This window comes from Puntigrus tetrazona, unplaced genomic scaffold, assembly GCF_018831695.1.
Source record: "Puntigrus tetrazona isolate hp1 unplaced genomic scaffold, ASM1883169v1 S000000622, whole genome shotgun sequence".
Taxonomy (NCBI): Eukaryota; Metazoa; Chordata; class Actinopteri; order Cypriniformes; family Cyprinidae; genus Puntigrus; species Puntigrus tetrazona.
In genome coordinates, this window is record NW_025048252.1 from 8,710 (window position 1) to 33,821 (window position 25,112).

The window sequence follows — 25,112 nt, forward strand, 5'->3', positions numbered from 1 at the left end:
TGTTACACAGACACATTTTGTGATTAATATTAATTCTTAGTGGAAAAAGACGCTGATTGCTGTGAAATGCAAAATAGTAGTAAAGCCAGATTCCTAAAATTATATTGCGTTCATAACTAGGAAGAAAACTGAAACAAAAAAACATAGGCTCTAAGTCTTTGAAAAGTCTCAAGGTCTTTGAAAAACCTTGTGAGCGCAAAAGTCATCCATAAAGCATGAAGACAGTGTTTGTGTGCTCACTCAGGAACAGAAAATATGTTCATATACATTCCTTGCTTGCTTGTGTGCAAAAAGTATTTAAGAACAGTAATTTATGTTTCTCATGTGTGTGTTGTGTGTGTTTGTCTGACTTAGCAGCTGTCATCTATGCCAACTATGCAATGAATAATGAGCTATTTTTACTCAGACCTGAACAATTTCTTGTCTCTTCTCATGTACTCAGTTAAATAATACGTGCTAAAGTTGCTTTATGGCTCTGTAACAAGACGTTTCCTGCATGAAGATAAGGCCCATATCCAGAGGCAACATCAACAGATAGCAGATATAAAATGAATCAAACTAGGAGCATCACTTTACGTTATCAGCGTGAAGAAGTCACAATAATTTGAAGTTAAAATTAAATAGATTGTCTTCATGGAGATTTACTTGAAATAATTAATAAAAACCGAGTAAGCAGCAACGGTAATCAGAACAGACGAACAGCTCTCCTAAAACACTTTCTAAAGACAACATCAATATAAAACAGAAAGAATGCTTGTTTTCCAGAATCGCAATAAAAATACGATTTATTGGTTGAATACTCACTAATTCCCAAAATCAAATACAAGATCTAAATGAAACAGGGCTTTCAAACCAACCCAAAACCACCTACATACCTCTTGAGTCTGCTTTAATTTACCTCGGATTAACTTTAAACAACTTTCCTAATATAGATTTTTTCAGCAGTAATCATCCATATGCATCAGTATTTAAACATATCCATACAGAAACACTAATGATGCCCACGCACAAACCATGATGGAGTACGTTTGTGTCTGTGTATGGTTAGAATTTATAGATCAGAGGACCTGTGGAGAACGGAAGGCTTAGTGGAAATCAATACATCCCACGCATTCCAGTCATCCTTGGCTTCATTATTCAGCAAAAATGTCAGCACGGTGAAAAGATGTGCTAATAAGATTATTTGTTAATAGGATGAGCAAATGTATGTGTTTGGTTAGATTACTGCACTATTACTTAATCTAATTTCCTCCTCATTATCTTCTTCATCACTATTATCATCAGGTAGTTATCTGTGCCACTGCATACTGAGGATGACTGTGTTAACTGTGGCTGGATAAGACGAAACACTTACTTAAGAAATGTGGGAATGCCGTGGATAGATCGTCCGGGTGATGTCCGGAGCTCTGGCTGCGTCCAGAAAGTAAACTCTCTGTCTCAAACTGGAAAGTTCCATCACAGTCATCTGGAATATCAAGGAATTCACCATCGCTCCATACCTTCACACTCCCATCCATGGTTTGATATTTGATCTCTATGGAAATACTTGTCTGAAATACAAAATAAATAAAATAAATAGCTGAAAAATAAATAATTAATACAGCCAGTACATGTTTTTTTAATCTTTATTTTAATCTTTTTCTTGTTTTCAAGACTACTGAATATATAATAATAATATAATATTATATAATTAGTGCCGCCAAATAATTAATTGTGATTATTTACGTTCAAAATAAAATGTTTTGTACATTATATATGTATATTTTGTATATATAAATACACACACATACAGTATATATTAAAAACACATTTGCATACGTTTATATATTCATATTCTTATGTTTTAAATTCTATATAAATATTTTAATGTATAAAGAAACATTTAAATATAAAAATTAAAAAATATATAAATAAATATTTTTCTTATATACATGCATGTTTTTACATTTATATATACATAATAAAATACACAGTATATAAATATATTATGTAAAAAAACTTTTTGAATGTAATTAATCATGATCAATCATTCAGCAGTGCTAAAATATATATATATATATATATATATATATATATATATATATATATATATATATATATATATATATATATATACACACAAATTTAAGTTCTGTAAAAAACTGAAATAGATGACAAAATAAACACTAGTTCACAGGTTTCACAAGCAATAAGGACACTTGTTTAATCCTGACAAAGCCAAACAAAAGGTAGACTGATAAGGTTTAGGGTTAGGTGTTAGAGTTAAGTGTTAGGGTTAGGGTCATGCTAACCCATGTGCCAGTATCAGTCTGTCAGCATCAGTTACCCTTTCCTTCTCATGTTTACAAACTCATTAGAAGGAACAAGGAACAATTTAGCCTCTGTCCAACTTATCCCTGTGAACCGCCTGATGGTCACTTCTCCCAAGGGCATGTCAAACAAAGGGGGGGAACCTGAGGTCTGCTTCAACTTTACTTAGATATAACCTTAGATACCCCTTCTTTAATTAACCAAACAAATTTAAAGCTTTCTTGAGGTATCATCTCAAAAGAAAAAAAATGTTACAATAGTGTAAGTATTGCTCCGAGTAGAGTAAGGGATAAAAATGAAGGAGAAATGTCTGAAAAGAACATGTGCTCGAATATGGCTCCTCTCATTTTTGAAAATGTTTGTTTTCCTATTCACAATGTTTTAATTTAGTTTCAGGAAGCTTCTATTCATTATACTGGAAAATGAATGAATGTATCGCCTTAAGCAAAACAAAAACATGACTTAGGACAAGCCACTGTTCATTATCATAGCTGAAAATGCAGCAGATCAACAAAGGAGGATTAATGTAGAAAAAAAGTTTAATATAACACCTCCCTAAACCAATATATCTTTTCATAGAGCTGATGGTGGATATCACAGAGAGAGAGAAATAAAACTGAATAGTCCCTTATAGCCTCCGTGTAGACATGTAACCATGACAACAATTTTTTTGTGCAAGTTTTGCAAACCCAGACCCCTGTGGTGAAATATGTGAATGGATGTTTTTGTCAGTGGGTGTGTTATATAAAAAAAAGAGCATTTCTGATCTGTCAGACCAGAACATAAACACACATACACACACACTGCCTGCGATCTTTAAGTCTCACCCGTATGGCTGTTATTGTCATCAATAAGAGTGTCAGACACCTCCAAGTGACCCTCCTCCACCACCTTCTGCAGAACCATGCGGAAAGTGCCAATTAACCTGCAAACACACACACACACACACACACACACACACACACACACAAAAAAATTTAATAAATGTAACAATTTAATACATCCCTTCACTCACTTTGGTTTGGCCCAATGTGCACTGAACTTATAAGGGTGGTTTGGTCACAGTGAGGAAAATACACTGTGACAACTACAAAGAGAATGAAAAATAGCAACACTGTACAAACACACACATTCATGCATGCATACACACACACACACACACACACACACACACACACACACACACACACACAAAACAGACTCTAGAATTAAAATAACTGAAGTGTAAAGCTGAGACAAATATCATGAACTTTAAAGACGATATCTTTTGATATCTTTTGACGATATTTTTTATACATTTACTACTACTGCTCACTACTTACAGTCAGTGATGATTAATTATACTATCGCTTAAAGTCTAAGATTTCAGAATATAAAGAAGATCAAGAATATAAAGAAAAAAAATTCAAACTTTTCTTTTTAAAACAACTTTGCCTTTTCTCTGATATTTTAAAACTTAATTTATTACTGTGATGACAAAAGCAAAGGTTTTATCCTTTATGCTTAAGAAAGTTTTGCTTCACAATTGTAGATGGTTGTGCAGTTTAATATTTTGTGGAAAATGTAACACATTTCTCCAGACTTTTTGATAAATAGAAAGTTAAATATATCACCTTTTATTTAAGAAAACCCTTTGTAACAATTTAAAAGTAAGTACTGTTGTGACTGTTTTTAAGAAGTATTAATTAGTTCAAAACAGAAAATAGCTTTCAGGCAAAACAGCTTTTATGAGACTACTGATATCCATGAACTTCACAAGATTTCCTTTTTCCCAAAAGCATTACTTGATTATTTTTAGTTAGAAACAGCCTTTAACAGCATAACACATAAAAATTATTGGAAAAATATTAGTTATTTGTCTGTACTGTTGAAAAAATAACATTATTCTATAGATTCTTTATTGTTTAATCAGTACTGTACACTGTGGACATTCTATAAATCTATAGACATTTAGACTAGTTTAATTTCTACATTACAACAAAAAAGTGCAATCATTCTTAGTCCCAGCAGCACAAAAAAACATGCTTTTTATGTTACAACAATGTCTGTCGTGAATTTAGAAGCAAACAATTAAGACATAAGAAGATCAACAAACACATGGGGGATAGTGATGTGTCTTTGTTCTGATTGTTAATTCAACTCTCTGTAAGAAAAGTGCGTGGCAGTAAAGAAAAGCAATCAGACCCTCTGGACTGACCAATTAAATGCCACATGTAGTTAGCCTACACACTCTCTTGTCTATTACTGCATCACTGTCAGCAAGAGAAAGACAAGCAGGTCTATCCATGTAGTCAGTGAGTCAATTTGATGAGAAAACACATCAATCCATTTAAACTGCTAACAGTTTTAGCACCTGCCTCTGAGCTGCAGCTGTATTCGGATGTGAAAGAACACACTCAGCACCATTGTTCATCCACAGGGCCTCGATAAAGGAAAAAACGACCATTGTGATTGATATGTGACAGTTCAGTGGTGAAATAATGGCTTTGTGACTGTCAGTGAACCGCATGCACCCACGGGTGAATAATTCACTGATCCTGGATCAGGTTCTGGCTCCCGATCAACTTTTCTAAAGACCCCACATACATTATTGATCCTCTGAACAAACAACAGACAATTGACTTTCATCTGCTCCATAATTTACTGCGTCCTGCCTTGTCAAGTCGCTAGACTTTTGTTGAAGAGGTCAGAACTGGAGAATTCACAAGCCTTTGACTAATTCTGTGACGGTTCACAAATGAACAGCTAAAAGCTAAAATATCTATTAATTTGCAGTCATGTAAAGGTCATGTAAAACCATGTAAAGGCCATGTATCAAAAGCACAGATGCACATGGGCTACCAGTATTACTTAACTACCAAATTAATTTCCTACAATATACTAAAACAAATTTAGTCTTAAATGACACAGTCAAGTTGATTTCTGATTATCTGTGATCTGATCTGTGTTCTAAATGTTAACCATAACAAGTTTTGGCTTCTTTTTACTGCTTTATTGTTTATAATATTAGCTTTATTGCTATTATGAGGGAAATAACCACCACTGGCATTAAAATTTTAACATTTATACATTTAGCAGGCACTTTTATCCAAAGCGACTAATAAATGGGGAATACATCAAGCGATTCATTTTAAAGAGGCAAACAGACACACTATGTGTTCGTAATATCACGTTTCAAGCATTGTTCAAATAAGCTAGAAGAGAAAAAGAACACCGAGAAGGGCAATGAGCCTTTTCACCTATCAAAACTGAGAAGAAAGAATTCAAAGCAGGGATGTATGAATGTAATACCAAGGAAGTGCCAAGCAGTTTTTACTTTATTAGCGAGTAATATAATGAGTGCCCATGTCGGAGACAGAATTTGACGTTTTCTGCATATTTCACTATAGTTGCCATCAGCAGCAGATCCTATTATAGAGCAGGAGTGCTCTCTCCTGCACAGCTCTCTCTTCCAGTTATATCAGCGAATGCAGCCCAACTTCTGATATACGTCCACTGACATAAAACGCTACATTACATTGGACTCGAACTTACTTCTTAACTAACTCATACTACTTTTTAAAACACAGTGACTATTTACAAGCTGCACATACTTTTGGGGTTCTGTAAGACACTTAAACGTTCCTCATCTTTGAATGCCTCTTTGCCTTCCCTTGATCAACATGGTATTTCAGCAGACATTACTTCAGTCTTCATTGTTACATGATCCCTCAGAAATCATTCTTATAGGCTAATGTGATACTCAAGTATTGCAAATGTGATTTTTCAGATTTTTTTTTTATAAGGCACAAAAACTGTTGTGTCTTTTGTAACATTTTACTGTCTCTTTGAGTTATTGATTTTGTCTCATATTGATCTGAATTGCAGGACACCACCTGGTGAGTCAGTTGGTCGTGAAATAACAAAAGCAATGTAGAATGAATCTTCTCAAGGATAGCAAATCTTCATCTCTAATGTATAACCTTAAAGTCTTGCATAAAGAAGATAGAGTTTCTGAGCTACACAACGGTCTCACACCTGGTGTTTTGTCGATCTGCTGAGCTTGCAAAGCTCAGGATATCACATGGTGTGTGTCGATACGGTCAGCTATAGTACGTAATGCATATCATGGATAGAAATTACATCTGTAAATAACAAACAAATAGCTAATGAGCTGCGTGGTAAACATATGTCACGGTGGTATGTGAATTATTCAGCAGAAGCTGTTCTTATACATTGTGATCTATTCACAGGTGTCATTCAGATCACAATAGTTGTCTGTGAACTCAAAACAATGCTTCTGATAACACAAAACACAGCGCTGACCATTAATTGCACACCATAATTAAATTAACTTTATAGCCATGGTAGATTTTTCTACTGGCAGCTGTTGATTTACTTAGTCACACAGATGCAGGTTGAAATGGAACTGACTTAGATTGGAACAGACATCAGACTCACTCACCAGCAAGAGTAAGAGAGAATCTCTTAACGCCACTGAAACCTAACATCTCAGCTCAATCAAGAATCTGACGTGTTCTTGTGAAACGGCAGGGCGTTAACCATATATACACCCACACGTGTACACACACTGGCGCCTGCATCAGCAGGAGTGTCACACTCTTCAGGACACAGAATTTGCACGTCATTCAGTGAGGAACAGCTAATAATGACTGTCAGTCTATCCACCACCTCTAGAGGAAGACAGTGGATGGAAACACACCGCAGCACTGAGGGGAAGCTTAAAAGTGAATACTGACAGGTACAAGAACAGAAAAAAAAAACAGTGTACTGCATTCCATCATGCTTCTAGAAAATACCGTAACAGAAGCTATGCATCTCTATCCTGTGCATGATCTCTCATTAAGTAATATTTCATAAAGTGTAAATTATAAAGAAAACTAATAAAAAATAATAATAAAACATTAATATTAAAACATCTTATTATTTATAAACCGAAGAAAACATTCCACTCATTATTTATAAATTATTTTTAAAATCTAAAAAACCATTCGGTAAGAATTGCGTCATGTCAAATGTGGCCTCGCCCTTCTATTTGTCATGTGTAATAATATCTCAAAATACCTCAAATTGTCAACACTGCAAATGAACCATCAAAACAGAATGATTATGAAAACCAGCATTACAAAGAGTTCAGTAATTATGAGTTATGAGATCCTGTATGGTCAGATGGAAATAAAAAAGAATTGGTGCAAAACAAACAAGACTTTGTTTGTCTAAGAGAATATTTAAATAAACTGTGCTGTGTTGCTGGAGTTTATTTGGAGACCACAGGTCGATGCCATTAATGTTAATTACTTGAATTAAGTAAATGTATTTTAGGTTTTGTTTATAGCCTTGCTTCACTCAACACCTTGTTCAGATTTAGGACTACAATAATTCTTGTACACGTCAATTAGATTGCATTTTCTAAACATATACCCTCAAATCTATAGAGGTATGTGTCAATAAATCCTTTTTAGCTGATCAAATTATTGAATTCCCATACCTGTTAGTGAAGACTTTGCTATAATTAAACACTTGAATCTCCAGCATCTCGTCGCCGTCCACTTGACTCCCAATTGGCCAACGGAATGCCTGGAAAACAAACCAAACTAAAATCAATCTGTTCAGTCTATAAACAGACTATAAGCTTTCCATGCTAATTATCCACATTATATTGGAATAAAAAGAGCTCTAGTGCCATACCACACTGTTTGGCTCTAATTTCTTATTATATCAACCAAAACAAGCTAATTATCTGAATCCCTTAATGGAATTCCAATAAAACCCAAATCTGAATTAAAAATGAACTGATCTGCAGGAAATCATTAATAACACAACAGGGATTCAGCATCTGAATGTTATCAATACTGTGCCATGCTTGTTTACGATTCAGAAAGAGATACAAAGTTGCAAATGTGAAATGTTATGCTGTTTTAAACAACAGGCATCTATAAGGAACATAATTTAATGTATCTGTTTTTCCCTACCAAGCTTCAATCTAAATAACATCAGTGGACTTCAGTGTGAATATTATATAGGATACTGAAAGATGACCCACTTGCGTTCCCTTTTAAGCTAATTGTTGCAATCTATGACACTGCAGGAGTCTTTTCTGCTGCTAGGGCTCTTAACAGTGGGATGATGCATTAGATCCCACAACATGGACTCCCATCTGGCACACTGATCTATACAGACAAACGGGCTGCCCTGAGGGCTGCTGAGGCGTTCTGTTTCACTGCGATTATGGAGAACAGCGGTACTCCGCTGCCAGGCCGTGGGACCACAGTGTTTCTTGCCAAATAATTCAGTGCAGAGACTGGCCAGGATGCTCTGACTAGGAAATGAGATTTGTTGTTGTGAGGTTAATAAAGTCACAGAGGCCACTTGCAGGTGAATGCGGTTGACACTTCTATTTAATCCTGTTTTGAACACAAAGCTGGATTATTTACAGGAGTGACAGCTGCATTCGACAGGCAAATTAAGTCTTGAAAAATTGAAGAAGTGATAACGACGTGTTTGTGGAACACACAGTTGTTTTCTCTTTTTCTAGTATGGAGTAAACATATAATATGTGAAATAGCTATATGTCTACAGAACATAATTTCATCACAAATTTGACATACGTAATTAACATTTTAAATAAACAATATGTAATTCATAAGGAGTTCAATCATAAAGTTCAAAATAATTTTTCAACATTATAAATGTCTTTCACTTTAGATCAGTTAAATGGATCCTTGCTGAATAAATTCATTAATTTTAAAGTGCCCCTATAATTAATTTTTTTAATTACCTTCCATGCAGTGTGTAACACAGCTCTAAGTGAATGAAAACATAATGCAAAGATGTTAAATCTGGAAGTGCACCGTGTATAAAGTTATTGTCTCTCAAAAGAAAGAGTTGACTTTGAATCATTGAAATTAGACGTTTTTTTTTAAATGGTGATGTCAACATGAAATATTAGCATATTGACTCTCATGTGATTTTTGCTTTGGTCTGAATGAAAATGCATATTCATTCTTTTCCACTAGGTGGCACTTTCGGAACATTAAAAGCTCACAAACACTGCCTTAAATGAAATCAACCAATCACCAAATGTGTTTAGAAAAAATAATTGTTGAATGAATCGATTGGGAGTCACTGAACAAATAAGTTAAAAATAAAAGCATATTTTAAGAAAATTAAAGTGTTTTTTTAACCTTGCATTCACGTTAACTTGTTGTTTGGGACTCCCAAAACCAAAATGTGAACATTTCATGACTCGTAACAGAGGCACTTTAAATGACCTTAATACTTCCAACTAAGAAAAAATTCAACACTAATATTTTACGTGCTTACATTTTAGTGAGGTTTTTCAAAACTAGGGAAAAACAAGTCTGCAGTAGGTTCAATGACAATTTCCTTTTCTTTTTAAAAAGTAAACATACAGTAATCCTGTAACAAATAGCAAGGGGAGCAAATATGAAAGGAAATACAACATAATAAGGCCACTGGTTACATCAGTATACAGAAATGGTTTAGATGAACCAGGGCAATTGGGTGATAATTTTGTATCTAAAATTGAACTCCTGGTCTAGATGGCACCTTGACTATAGATGAAACTTCACTCGTGTGCAGAAATATTGCGTTAAAAGGAGAATTACATCCAGCCGTGCATAAAAACACAAATACAGTAACTTTCAACCAAAAAAAGGGAAAATTGCAATTTTACAACAGCTTGTTGTCAATGAGCTATGCAAATGAGGCTTACACAAGGAAATAAAGTATTTAAGAATCTAAATGAAACTTAATGAAAAAAAAAATATTTGTTGAGTTTGGTTGTTGTGATGGAATGCTGTTATCAACCCCACACACACCCACCACACACACACACACACACACACACACACACCAAAATACACAAACAAAAGTGAACTTCTATCAACAGGACACCCACAGTCTTTAATTCCAAACCCATTAGGATCATTTTTCTATTTGAACATTATGGGTACTCATCACAGTATGAGCAGTTAATGCGATGAGAGACATGATTCGCACTAGAGAGCGAGAGATGTGTACCAGATACAAACACAGGACTACAACTGAACATTTTATAAAGCGGAAACACGGGGAATCATGTTGCATGTATGGAAACTGTGAAGTCATGTCAAACACGAAGGCTAAAGGGAGTATGTGTATGAGATTTACTAGATGTCTCAAACCGTCTCCATTCTCGCTCGAGCAGCTGCACAGACTGCAGCATAGGTCTATATGCTAAATCTACAGGGAGGAGCCGCTGATGGAATAATGCAGAAATTGTGCGCTTTGTTTAGCTTCATGGTCTGAGCCCAATACCCAAGGGGGTAAAGTCCAGCCAAGCACAATGAGGATTTTCCCCTCAAATCCTCAGCTCCACTGCAGCATCTATATTCACTCCCAGTAAAATATGAAGAAGAATAAACAATAGGAGATGGTGATGCTCATTAGTGAGAAAGGAATAGCTGGCAGTGAGGGCTTATTTTAAACTCGCTCATCTCTAAAATCTCTTGTGTACATTTGGCCTTTAGTACGTTTATTAGAAAGCTTGAGGTAAGAGGCGGTTCTGAGAGTATTGGCAAAAATTAAGAAAATAGAGTTGAGGTAGGGTCATCTCTTTAACCTGCTTCATGCTCCCTGTGGATCTAAAAAAATCCAAGTATAAAAAAATATGTATACAAGCTGCATAAAGTCATATGCTTCAAACAAATCCCAATCGTTATCACACGAGCATACCAGAGATATTTAATCATATTTAAAAGCTCGGCACAATTAGAAATGAATAGTTATGCAAAATATAACAGTAATTAACAGTTTGTCTTTAAAAATATGAATCATTTAATAACCGTTACATGTAATCTTCAGCAAATCTCATTTTGTAGCATTTATGTTTGTTAAGTATGATGTAAAGTCATCAGCCATTTTTACAGAACATAGCTTGAAAATAACTGTTGACATATTGCCTTCAGTCAGAATCACAATATATGTTAGATGGCTAAATATTGAAATAAACAATCAAAATATTGTGTGATAATTCACTTTGAAGCCAGTATAAGTTATTCTAACAAATTTGTATCAAATTGCAACAAACCCTTTACAATAATTAATAATACCCTCACAAATGCTGCCGGCTATGAAGAGAACAGAATAGAAGGAATTACAGTGACTGTGCCCAAAGATGCAAATCAGATGAGTGATATTACTGAATTATCTTTGTGGATGATAAGGCTACTGATTAAAAAAATGATCTGCAGCTCAGAGATATTTTGTAACAGCATTTGTAAGAAGGCTGCATTCATCAACACAAAGATGTACCAGCTAGCTCACAGTTCCCCACCATGACTAATTAACCTCAGGAAATAAAAATTAATTGGACAAAAATAGCATGACACATTCTCTCACATTACGTTCTAAGCATAAGCTTCACCACCATTTATATTCATGGTTAAAACAGGAAATATGGTATGAATTATAAACTTCATATTTAATATACCATCAAAAAGGTTTTAATTATGCAAATTTGCTTGTGAAATGATGTTTAGATGTTTACGTATGATTAGATAATTAACAAAATGACTGCAATGTGTATAAAATTCCAATGTTATAAATGGAAGCAGATTATTATCATTTTTATGATAAGAAGATTTTAATCACTTGTATAGTTTGTACATAAAACCTACATAAAAAATAAAAATACTGTTCCGGACAGGTTATGGAACAATCCAGTTTGAAGCATTTTTATGTCAATTAAAAAACATATCTGCCCATCCTGGAGCCAGAAGCTTTGAGCTCAGTGTCTTGTTTGACTGGATTCTATTTCACTGGAGATAACAGTTCATTCTTAATCTTTCCTCATCATTCTTAACCTCAGGCAGTGTTTATATTGCACTCATAATAAATCTGTAAGGGATAATGTACAGGTAGTAAAACATTTATAAAAAAAAAAAAAAAAAAAAAACCAAACAATTATGATTACTTGATAATTTTATATTTGCAGCAGTTCATAGAATCATGTAATAAAAAATACATTATAGTGACAATATATTAAATGATCTCTATCATGCTAAAGCATTACTACACTAATAAAAATTAAAGTTCTTTATCAGTTGTTCCATGATAAACATTTAACATCCATGGAGACTTTCACAAAGGTGGTGGGAAAAGGTCCTTTACATTTTTTCATTATTCTTCAGACTAAAAAATGGTTATTTTACAAACTGTTCACTGAAAAGTCCCAAAAAGGCTCTTGTCTTTCATTGCATCATTGTAAAAACTCTTTTGGAACCTTTGTTTTTGCTTTGGCAGATCACTATACCATTAATCCAAACAATTATATATAAGTAGGTCAGACGAGACAACTGAAGTTCTGAGACTACACTAGAACCAAGTCAGGAGTAGTTAATATAAACATTAAATATGAATGATTGATCAAATTGCAAAGACCTCCTTTGAGCTTTGAATAATAACACAAACAATGTCAATATAAAACATGCACCCTGATTTTATCTTCAACCTCAGTCATATTTTACTTATTTGCATTAATTTTCTCCACCAATGGCTCTCTTACATAAGCAGTGAATAGAAGAGCTCTCTGCTCCAGTGATGAAGACATGAGGTGATTTGAGTTTGCAATTCAGCTCTAAGAAACTCACCATTTAAATGCACGGAGAGTGAATTATTCAATGGCAAAGGATCTGCGCTTTGACATGCCACATCTCCCCCCCCACTTCTTCTCTTTCTTTTTGTCTGTGATTTAGATAATAGAAAGATGCATGAAAACCCAACTACTTCAGCAAAATCAATGCCCCACTATAGAGTACAAAATGTGCACTGGTCCTAACATCAAACCGCATCTCTAATCAGCCTGCTCAGATCAAGCCCCTGGTGTTTTCTTTTCGCTTTAAGCTTGCCCTTCACTTTTCCTTCTCCTCCTCTCCTACATGTTTATCTGTCTCTTTCTATACTATATGGTTTAGCCGCTTCTTCTTGCAATTTTAGTTACCTGGGCTTAATTTCTCAGCTCTTATGCTCAGATTTATCTTCCAACCTGTGTAATATTTCACTGCCTGCCACTGAAGGCGCTTGTGACATTAATACAACAAGTTAAAGCACTTCCTATTTTAGAATCCCAGTGTGCTGCCAACTCCCAGGAACATTTCAGCTAATTAAGCTTATTAAAAACAGATTGTTTTGATTTACATAGTAATCTGAAATGCTTTAATGTGGCCATTACTTCTGCGCTCTTCCCTTTCTACACCATATGGCCTCACAGTGTGTGATTTCTCAGCAGCAACTCAAACATCTCACCTCTGCAGACTTCTCTAGGTGACCTCGCTCACTTCTGAGTCACAGCAAGCTCAAATCTTTTTCTTTGCCATTAAATCTCTGAAGCATCATGAGAAACATGCATCACATGCCTGTATGTTGTTTATGAATTCTAAAGACAGGGGGCAGTAACGTTAGACTACCAGAAGCCAGCAGCACTGTAGCGTGCAAGTATGCAGATTGTGTGCTTCCACGGCAATAAGGGAGTTCACGTGATAAATGTTAACCTGTTTTTAACTAAATTTTGTTTGTTTATTGTACATCAATGGTTCTCAACTGGTGCACAAAATTTGTTGTGCTTAGATCACGGATACCAGAGAAATGCTAAAGCAAATAAATAATTAAAATGCAACTAACCATGCATGTGCACATGTGGCACAGGAAAGAAATAAGCTTATTTCAGAACCACTGAGAATCACTCAGTAAATTCAGTTCACAGGTGGACAACAAATTAATTTGCCCCCTTTTCATTAGTGATCTGAACTGAAGGATTATCGTTTCTCTGAACAACATGTGTTAGCTCTTCAAATTAAAAACACAGCGTCTAATGTGAAGGTCAAGAATTCACATTTTAGAGAAATGTCAGCGAAGCATGTTGTTTAAAACTGCTGGAAAGCTGAACAGAAACAATTAGACTGACAAAAGAGTGAGATTGGTGCAATTTGGTGCTTCATTGGGCCATTTGGGAGAACAATCATATTAGATGAGATCTGCTGGTCATGATGAGACAATTCCCCATAAGTATAATGAGAAACCAACTCTTATTTCTTCACTGAGACACTGATGCAGTGTGAAAAGCGTAGAAGTTTAGTGATGGACATGAACTAGTGGGGCTAGCCTTGCATGTTTCAGCAATAACAAGCTCCAACAGAGAGTGTTTGATTATACAGTTTAATGCATGAGGAGTAATAAGGTGGGGGTTGTTCTGTCAGTCTTTACATGTGTACATCCTTAAATGCATATGCATGCATTAATACAAAAACAGCGGTGGTCTTTATGATCTTTTGCATACACATTTTAGCATTTATGGACAAGCATTTTTTTTTTTTTTAAAACATACTTTTATTACCTTTGTTTATCACTTCAAAATTCACTCATTAGCATTCATAGAAAATGTATTTCACAAGGCCCATATTTTCCTGGTATATAGTGTTTCCCAACATTTATTGTTTTATGCACTCCCACAGCCCCATTACTCAAGTTCAAGTACACTTTCTTCAAAACAAAAAACAGAAACATGTTCCTCCCTCTCATTTTAAAGATGCTTGAATAAATATTAACTATTAACATAAAAACCTTTCTCTGAAAACAACACATTTATTTTTAAATCAAATCTACATGGAATGTTTATACCATCTACCAAGTCAAATTAATTCCATGTATGTTGGAATATAAATAGTACAGAAGTTCATGTCCAGAATATCTCCCAGAAGAAATTAGCTGCCTCAAAGGATTCAGCAAAATCTTTCTTTATCAGTCAAACTCTTTTTCTTTATATATTTGCTATTAAACTGCTGAAATGCAGGCAATAGAATCTGTACGCCTCTAAACAAGATATTCTACCCACTGAAGTTTCATCCACCACAAGAAAAGCCTTAAACAGTGCGAGTGCCAGCGTTCACATCAGCTGTCGTTAACAACAGAGTTTCTTACTGGACTCCTGCAGATAAAATCAATGTTTTAAAGACAGGCACTCCTGCAGAGCTGATGTAAAGGAGGGCAATTTCGTACATAGCTGTAGCAAACCGTCTGCTTTGAACCTTGTCTGTCCATCACAGACAACATCAGAGTTACAGGCCTAAAGCAGTGTGCCACAGCACTGCAATAATAAACCACACAGCATTGAGAAGTGTTTAGATGTTATTTATATTACATAAAAGGAACCAAAGATCGTGTGGAGAAAATGCAGCATTTTACTATGAGAACAAAACATATCTGGTTAAATTATGTACAAATTATGTGTGTTTGTCTTTTCCAGTGTCTGTGAGCTTGTTGAAGATAAAATAAAAATTGCTCATGCATAAACAATATCTGGGTCCATTCTTATTCAAATGAATAGTCTATTTGAGAGTGTACAATGAGTACAGCTGGCAGGAGCCCTGAAAGGTGTACTTAGCTGCACATAGCAGGATTAGATAAAAAGGATTAAAATTTAGCTATATTTGGATTTTGTACTGTGAGAACACAAGAGGTGGGATACAATGAGGAAGCAAAATAAAAAAAGTATGTTAACAGAGATGTAGGGTGAATTCAATTTGAAACCTGAGACTTCTGTCCTAATATTAAGTCTATGAAACCATAATGCATCAAAATGTACAAAAAACATTGCATTAAGCAATAGACTTACAGATAGAATATGGCATGAGAGAAAATTCTGACAATTTTCATTCTTAGAATTATCCTTTATGACCTATGTACAAATGTGCATATTTGCCATAAAGCAAGCAAAAATTATAATGTTACATCAGTAGATGGTGGTATACTACGAATGTATGGGAATTTAGATACACCTTGAGAGTTTTCAAACTGTCTGTATTGTTTTAGTTCTTGGTTTACTGAAGGAATTATGAAAAAAAAACATCTTGTTTGTTGGTTTTATGTTGTGCAGATGCAGCAAACTAATCTGGAAGCTGGCATGTAGATATTCTGTATCAAGCAATGCAAACCGTGCTCAGATGCACAGTGTGTCTGAATACATGCCCAGTTATACTGCTGTTTGATCGTCAGTGATACTCAAATGATAAAAAAACTGTCATGATCAATAGAAAATTAACACAAACATCTCTTCTCTCTGTTAGTGCCCTGCTTTTAGTAAATGTCAGTGTTAGGTACATTAAAAAGCCACTTTACTTCTGATGAACATGAAACCTGATCATGCTAAAAACCTGAATGGAAAAAACAATGCTGGTGCTAAACACAAACATGCTTTTAAATAAAGAGAATATAGAAACAGGGATAAAAAGAGAGCGATTGCATTTCCTACAGTACTAGTGTTGTCTAAGCTGTATGAAATCTGTGATGTAATCGTGCTGTAAGTGGAGAGTGGGTTCAGTAGATCTGAAGTGTGTAACAGCCTTCTCCAACCACCCAGTAATGATTAAACTATTACCACAAAACTATGAGTGAGAGATTAAAAGGAAATGAAGAGGACGGAGTTCAACCAAAAGGTCATGGGGGCATACATGGAAGCTATATAAAAGCTAATTATGCTTCCTAGCCCGCTTAGCAGAAAAAATGTCATTCTTCCATATTTAGATAATCTCAAATTATTATTATTTTTTGTTCTGCTTATTGTTTTACTCACCAATGGATTACTCTCTCTTTCTTATCTTACTGTACACACAGTAGGAACTCCGCCATCTCTATTAACATAGACAAAAGACCAATCAACAAAAAGAAGCATGCACTTGATTTTTAAATAGAATCCCAAGAGCATTTTTATACACTTGCTGTTTGCAGCACTGGAAAAAAAACAACAATCACAAAGGTGAGACGATGCTAACAGTGGTGTAGGAGTCCCCATCACAACCGACAGCAAAACATAATTGAATTTCAGCCTACTATTAGGATATACAAAGTGCATAAAAAAGCAAGACTAAACTAGCAAGTTATTTTTAATGCAAATAAAAATTGGTACAAGATCAGAAAATACTTGTGGGGGACATTATATAGCACGAGAGCAACGAAAACTATCAAATCTAAGTATGAGACTTAGACCTGCAGGGACATTTCAGAGTAAAAAAAGCCATCGTTCAACAAGCTGTATTAGCCTAATAGAAATTCAGCTGGTTTATCCACAAGCTTTATTGCCACTTCATACTGCTGCGTCGCCTGCCTGAGGTCTGTGCAAACAACATTAATAGGATTCAGTGGGGCTAAATGCAATGTGTTTGGTCACGGTTGAGCTGGGCTGATTCCTCGAGTGATTCCTTCACCCCATCCTCTCTTTGGAAGAGAGAAATCAAATTCGAGCGTATATCTCGTTTCGCTGCTCTGAGTCGACAGTGTTAGTGTCACGCTTGAGCGTTATTGAGTTATAGCACAGGCGAATACTGACCTGCTCAAACCGAGCTTCATCCTCGCATGATTTCCAGCACCCGAGAGAAGAAGGAGAGACCTGCATGGAAAAAAAACTAAGTTAAAGGTCAATATGGAGCATATCATCAAAGCTATATATAGGAAACATTATGCAATATGATAAAGACTGGAATGTAAAATATTATAAATCTTAACAAGTAAAACTGTGTTGGAGTGCGCGGCTCAGATTGGATTTGGGATTAAATTAAGATGCATGAGAGGAAGACCACAGGTCATCACAATCCTGACGTGTTTGGCAAGCAGAGAAGCAGAGTGCTGCCATTATCATAAAACTGCAACACATTAAAGCGGTGAAGTGTGAAACAGAGTAAGGTATAGATATTAATGAAAGCAAGAAGAAGAAACCAAAGAGACCTGTCTAATACAGAACAGTGCTGTCAGTGTGTGCAAATAAGAACTACATCAATAAATACATTAACACACCGACTCATGCACATATACACAAGCCTACAGAAACCCTTGAACACAAGAGATATTACACATGAGCAATTAATTTCTTTTTCTTAGCTAAAGCACACTGGAAGATATATTTAAGAATGATAAATACATAAACAATCATTACTTAGGCCCCTGACACTAAAATAAACGCACAATACAATACAATTCAATACAATGCTGCCTGTTCTTATTATCTTCCCAGCCATCAATTTTTATAAAGCAAATTTACCACATATTGATTTGTGTTGCTATTATAGATTTATGCAATCATACCATTGTCCATTGTCTTGATTCTGTTTTCACTGATACAGATCGTGTAAAAGAGCTCTTAAATAATATAATTAGTCTGAATTATGAAATATAAAATAAGTTATATGTTATGTAATCTCAAAAAACATACAATAAAATTCTCTTAGTCTCAGAGAAACAAGCATCATCTCATCTCAAACTCACTGCTGCTTGCTGTTGTTCATAGGAGCCTTTTCCCAGGTAACATTTACATCTACCCTCTGTACACAGAGCTGTAGATCACAAAGCGCTGAGCTGGTGAGCATTTTTCTAACTTCAAAGTCATAATAAAAAAACAAGAAATGATAAAAGCATGATGAGGAAGAGTTTGTGAATTATGCAGTACAGATGTCTTAATAACTTGAGAGAACTGAGGGCAAAATCACAAGGCTCGCAACCACCTCGGGAGAGAGTAACAAGGAGATATGGATAAAAGCTCATATAATATGCATAAACTAGACAACGACTTAATAAAATGTATGTGCAACCTGTGAAGCAACAGAACAATCGAGAACAGTATTTTCAAAGATGTACAGTCTTCACAAGGACTTTTCAAATTTCAGCATAATCAAATCTGAAAGTCTGAAAGCCAATATTTTCATACATTCCATAATTTTATAACTTTGATGCAACATTTTTATTGAGATTTTCATCCTTCTCCAGATCCGCTTTCGTTGGTACTTAATCGAAGTTATGCAACCGCAGAGAAACAGGACACAGCTCAGTAGAGCCCTTCCGCTCCAGACAGCCTAGATCATTGCACACTGGGGCTGCTGAAGATCAGGAAAAGGCCAAAACGGGAGGAGGAAGGAAAGGGTGGCAGGAGAGCTGATAGTCATTGCCAGAAAGTGGGTGGGAAATGTACAACAAGACCATGCATCAAAATGACTTCTATTTGAAGCGTCTCAATCAAATTACATAAAAAGCAGACCGTCATATTCCACATCAATTCTCTCAAAACATCCTTCTGTAGGAAGATTCCTATTAATAATTGAAGATGTTTACTCCATTCTCCCTTTTTTTTATTAGCAATAAAATGTTGTTTGTCCTAGCTCATTTCTGCTCCATTTAACTAAGGTGATTCTGTAATTTATCTTTTATATGCTAGAAACACATAAAACTCTCGACACATATCTCTGGCTGTATTTGTCTCCCAACCCCTCTCCTTTACAAACTTACATAGAGAGGATTTTATGAAAAACATAATTGTGTCAGATGAACACTGAGCAACTGTCAAGGTGCTGAAATATATATATATATATATATATATATATATATATATATATATATATATATATATATATATATATATATATATATATATATATATATATAAGAAAGAAAGAGAGGACAGAAACAGAAGAAAAAAACCTTTAAATCCACATTTAATTAATTAATTGCTGGGGCAAGCCTCATAAGACAAGATGTAATGATATAAAACAATCAGAATTCACAACTTTATTCAGCTTCAATACTTCTGGCGACCTTGACTACAGTATTTTTAAAAGAATCCCAGTAGCTTACTGAGCTGTCCGTTTGATTAAAACGCATTGCTTGAAATGAACAATTAATTAAACAGTACTGCAGTGAAAACTGAGAGAGCCTATAGTTACACATACAGTGAAAGCAGCTCACGCGCGTGTATGAGGCAGTAACGCTTACTATCTATCTTCCAGTCATTTAAAGCGATATTAAATATGTTCGATGTTCTTTGATAAAGACATGCAGATTCGAATAACTGGATTTCTACTTTTCACCAGAGCCTCAAGTCACAACACCAGTGCATGATACAGGTTATATAAAATTGAAGAAATATTACACATGAATGTGTATAACACGAGATACCTAATATTCATATGCACACATACTAAAAAAATCACTGGAAATTAAAATGATTGCTCTATACCTCTGAAAGTGACTTTAGCGATGCGGTCCCCCTTCCACGAAGCTCCGTGACAGTCTTCAGGTACACTACTAAAGCCATTTCAACTTCAAATGAAGAAAAATCAAAAGGCTGAAACAGAATAAAAATGTTACATCACAGAGCTCGCGGATCTATCTTGAACAACGCTGCATAACTTCTTATAAAATCATGTCCTAACTGCCTTTATGCGCCACATAAAACCGGAAAAATCCTCTTATGGTACAGGCAGCATCCTCTGTGCGCAATAACATGAAAAGAGTAATTAATAATTAAAGAGCTTTCGTTTTCTCTCGCTTTACTATGCGCACATGTAGTACACTCGTCAGATCCGCTCGGACGCTCTTTCACTCTGCGACGCGCCTCGCGGCTCCGCACGAGCGCAATGTGATGACGGATGACGCCAGCAGGGGGCAGCCGCAGTCAGTCAAAACTGGTTTCTCACAGGGCGGATTCTTGCAGACCAAATACCCCAAAAGCCTCTTACAGATTTAGTATTGTTCGAGGTAGAAGCATAGTTTTATATATTATATATAAAGTTTAACTGACATATTAGCTATTAATGCAAACTATTAGGCTAGTCCGTACTGAAATAAATGGTTGCCAGGCAACCCTTTGTTATCTTATCTGCGAGCGCAGGTCAGCTTTAGACACGCAGCAGCTTTTGATCGGATAATATTCATAGTATTATTATCTACTCAGCCATGACTTTCAGACGAAATGGTACTCTCATTACTCATAATAACACAGCCTACATCCCATCGCCTCTGATGCCCGGGTAAAAACATACCTTTTTCTTATTTTATTTGTGTCCCTAAATTGAATTTCAGGTTTAATTTTTGACATTCACGGAGTATATTTCTCTTCGAACGATACATAAAATGCGTGCCGTCATTTATGTTAAATATACAAATCAATTAATTGACAGTGAATTCAAATAAACTCGAGTTAAAAATTATTTATGCCTGTTATAAAATCATTTTACAGTGTTTGAGTATTTTCAGCCTTTACTGTGGTTCATGTGGTTTCTGAAACTGGTGCAGGTAAATCATAAAGCAATATTACCAATATTGTATTAACTGTGCGATTATTAGGGATCATTTAAAGGTACTGTGGACACATTCCACTATTAAATTCCTGTATGGGGAGACTTTTGCCAATGCATCCCTAAAAGTACTTCCAAGACATCCGTTCTGCGATGATGGCTTCTAGCAAAACTCTTACAATAGTGTGCCTCTGAGCTCCCACACCAAAGACAGTATCTTACCCTACTGGGTCCGGTACAACATTGATTTCAAAAGGCAGAAGGAGATCAAGGACTTCAGCATGGTAAGAATGAGAATTAAGGTGTGATTGTGGATCATGTTCTGAGCTGCTCTCTTTTGTCTCACTTGGACTTCTCTTTTTCCCAGTTGTCACAGAAGCACAGAGAAAATTACAAAGATAAGACTGGGACTGTGCAGCCTGTCAATTACTTTGTCATGCCAGAAAAAAGAAAAAAGAACGGATGAGATCCTTCAGAGAGAATGTAAGAAATGTACTTTAGCCATCTCAGCTATTTTAATTAAACTATTTTATATAATATCTTTTTAGTGAAAACCACAAATTATTTCAGTACCTGCCTATATGAAACATTTGAATATGATATATAAGTGTGTGTGTGTGTGTGTGTGTGCGTGTGTTAATTATGCAGCCCATATTAAGAAACTAGACCAAACATACTACATAGAGCTAATACTGAGTGTAAATTCCTAAAAAAACAGACGTGGGCTCTCCTATTCCTTCTCTCTCCCTCTTAATCCTCAGTCTCATATGGATCTAATTGCCTCTTTCATGCTCCCCTGAGACAGAAAGAGATGGCTGTCCAGTGATTGTTTGTGATGGAGTCTTATTTGCTGATGCATTACTCAGGGTTAACTGTACTTGGAGCCCTGCTGTCTCTAGGGGTTTTATGTTCAGTTATGTTCACATTTAGCTGCTGGGTAGTTTCTGAAGTCATAAAAAATGTATGTACGAGTGAAACTGGAGCTGTTGTTGTTTTAAAATTGTCTCCTTTTCTTTCCTTCTTGTCAGTTAATTAGAGATCATGCCATATCAGATGGAAGTAGCAGTCTGATGAAGTCTAATGGTGTCCACCACAAACAAGTCTGCCTCATGGGACCACTAATAACATTTATTGTGTTTATAAATAAATAAATAAAAGAAGTTGCTATTTTTGTGCCTCCTGTTTATAATACATCATTTATGTAGTTGCATCCATAGTACAGGATTGTCTTTTTAACAGTTTTATATAATATATATATATATATATATATATATATATATATATATATATATATATATATATATATATATATAATATGGGAATGATACTCTATTTGTTCTTTATGATGCATGGGAACCCTTTAGAATCATATACACTTTGACCTATTAATAATTAATAATTTTTTATTTCAAATATATATATATATATATATAATCAAATAAAATCTTAAGACCAGGGAAATAGTACAAGTATTCATATTTCATGTTGTTGGACCGTAACCTGGTTGTAAAGTACTGCTTCAAAACGCCAAAAGAAGAAATAGGACCAAGAGACAAAAAATAGATAACAGGCAATTAATGGAAAACTGCATTTAAAAACTGCTGATCAAAGATTTAAGACCATAGCCTTAAAAGTTTAGATCTACACAAAAATGTCTTTCATGTCATTGTTCTTCAGACAGTAACACTGTCATGGTTTCCTGATGGCAAAGACAAAAAGTCTTTCTGTCTTTCGGTGTGGCTGTTGTTGGATTGTTGAGGTGTACAAACAAGTGCTCTTAGAACATGCTATCACTGGAGAGGTTAAACTGAGTAAAACATAATTTCACAATTCCTTAAAGATCCCGAGAGTAATGGGACAAAATATTTACATTGTAGAACCAAAAAAGATAAAGGGAACACAGGAAGCAACCTTATTCTTTTGGAAAAAGTCCTTCATCAGAGCTTGTTGTGGTCTACAGTGTTGTCCTGTTGAAAGTCCCAGTCGTTATCTCTCAGACAAGCTCCTCAAGTCTAGAGGAGGCCTCTATAACATGTCCACATACTCCACCATCGTTTGGCGTCCTGTACAACCTGAAGACCTATTATCCCATAGAAGGAAAAAATACCACCACTGTGCTGTGTAGAAAACATCTTCAGTGGATCTCTTTGTCATGCCACTTAACATTGGAAGCCATCAGGACTGTCCAGGATACATTTTCTCATCAGAAAATAAAACATTATTCCACCTTTCAATGTCCACGTTTGGTGCTCTCTTGCAAATAACAAACAGGCAAGTTTGTTTCATGGAAGTAGATGTAGCCTTTAAAGATGTTTTCTGTTCTTGAAACCCTTTAAAATTCATGCCTGTAGAGGAGCAGAGGCACAATAAACAATAAATAAATAAGTAAATAAATAAATAAAAATACTTAAATGTATTGCCTTGCAGAAGTTGAGATGAAAATTAAGCAAAAAACAGCATAATTAAAAACATGCTGACTACAGTGAGTGGTGTGAGGTTTATCCAATCAGAAAGCAGCTCACTAAGATGGGAGACTATATATATATATATATATATATATATATATATATATATATATATATATATATATATATATATATATATGTGTGTGAATGTGTGTGTGTGTGTGTGTGTGTGTTTTGTGTGTGTGTGTGTGTAAATGCAAAATTTAGATTTACAATTTAAAACTCTCACATTTAAACAACGTTCAGACAAATACGTGGATGTTATATTACAGCATGAGACACAAACTCTCATTACAAATACGTTACAGACGTTGACATAAAGCGTAAACTCCCATGTTACCTCGAATGACGAGAACTGCTGTTTGACTGAATACCTTCGCATTTTGGTCGCTATTTTTTTACATACTTTTTTTGAAAAATGAGGCTTTAGGGGTGCCTTCAATCTGTATCTATCTACCCAGTTCCTAAATGACTCACGTGCTTTCTCGTCATCCGTAGCACAATTTTTTGGAGAACCCATATATGATTTACTATCCATAATTTTAGAGCTGAATATAAATTGCAATAGGCTACTGAATAAACACAATAGTCATAAAGCAGTTACGCTTATGAAGTGTTAGTCTATCAAGAGTGCAGAATGAAGTTTGCGTAAACAAGCTATAAACAGAGCACGATGAGTGCGTTCTGCATCAAAGGAGTACGTTTCGAAAGATTTTCCATCGTCTTGTTCTGCAAATATTTGCGTAGCCCCTAGTCCCGTTCGTCCCCGGAAGAGAGACAACGTCTGGGAAAGAGCACCCAGACTGACGGTAGCGGGCAACGGAGCATCCGAGCATCCCATAGCCTTTCTTCCCTCAGTGTAGAGGATCGCCGTAATACTGAAGCACTATCTGCAATGTCTCCTGCACGGGCACGAGAGCTCTTCTCAGGCTCCTGATCACACTTGCACACAGAGCCCACTGCTGTCGGGTAGGTCAACCTGCTTATTTCTATTTAAACAGTAATTCACCAAATCAAACTTTGTACTTTATTAGAATTGTGTAGAATTGAAATGTAGAACTTTTTCAAAATATAATTCGTTAAGCAGCCTATATTTGTGTAGTATATTTGCCAGGGCTTTGTAATGATGCTGTCATCTTGTACTGTAATTTTCATGAGCAAATAGCTCTATTAATTACCTGCGGTTTGGGAATCTGGAGGAATAAGCCCTGTTTGTTTTATC

The 25,112-nt window shown here is 35.3% G+C and overlaps 1 long non-coding RNA gene and 2 pseudogenes across 1 annotated transcript; 2 read left to right on the forward strand and 1 right to left on the reverse strand.

Annotated features, from left to right (window-relative positions):
• Nucleotides 1–3,146: 3,146 nt before the first annotated feature.
• LOC122334677 lies at nt 3,147–17,721 on the reverse strand. The gene is made up of 3 exons (XR_006248803.1): nt 17,693–17,721; nt 7,799–7,887; nt 3,147–3,235 (listed from the first exon to the last, which is right to left on the reverse strand). It is a non-coding gene; the product is annotated as an uncharacterized LOC122334677 (long non-coding RNA).
• Nucleotides 17,722–20,777: 3,056 nt separating this feature from the next.
• LOC122334675 lies at nt 20,778–21,891 on the forward strand (annotated as a pseudogene).
• Nucleotides 21,892–23,209: 1,318 nt separating this feature from the next.
• LOC122334676 overlaps nt 23,210–25,112 on the forward strand; it is a 29,448-nt pseudogene continuing 27,545 nt past the window's right edge.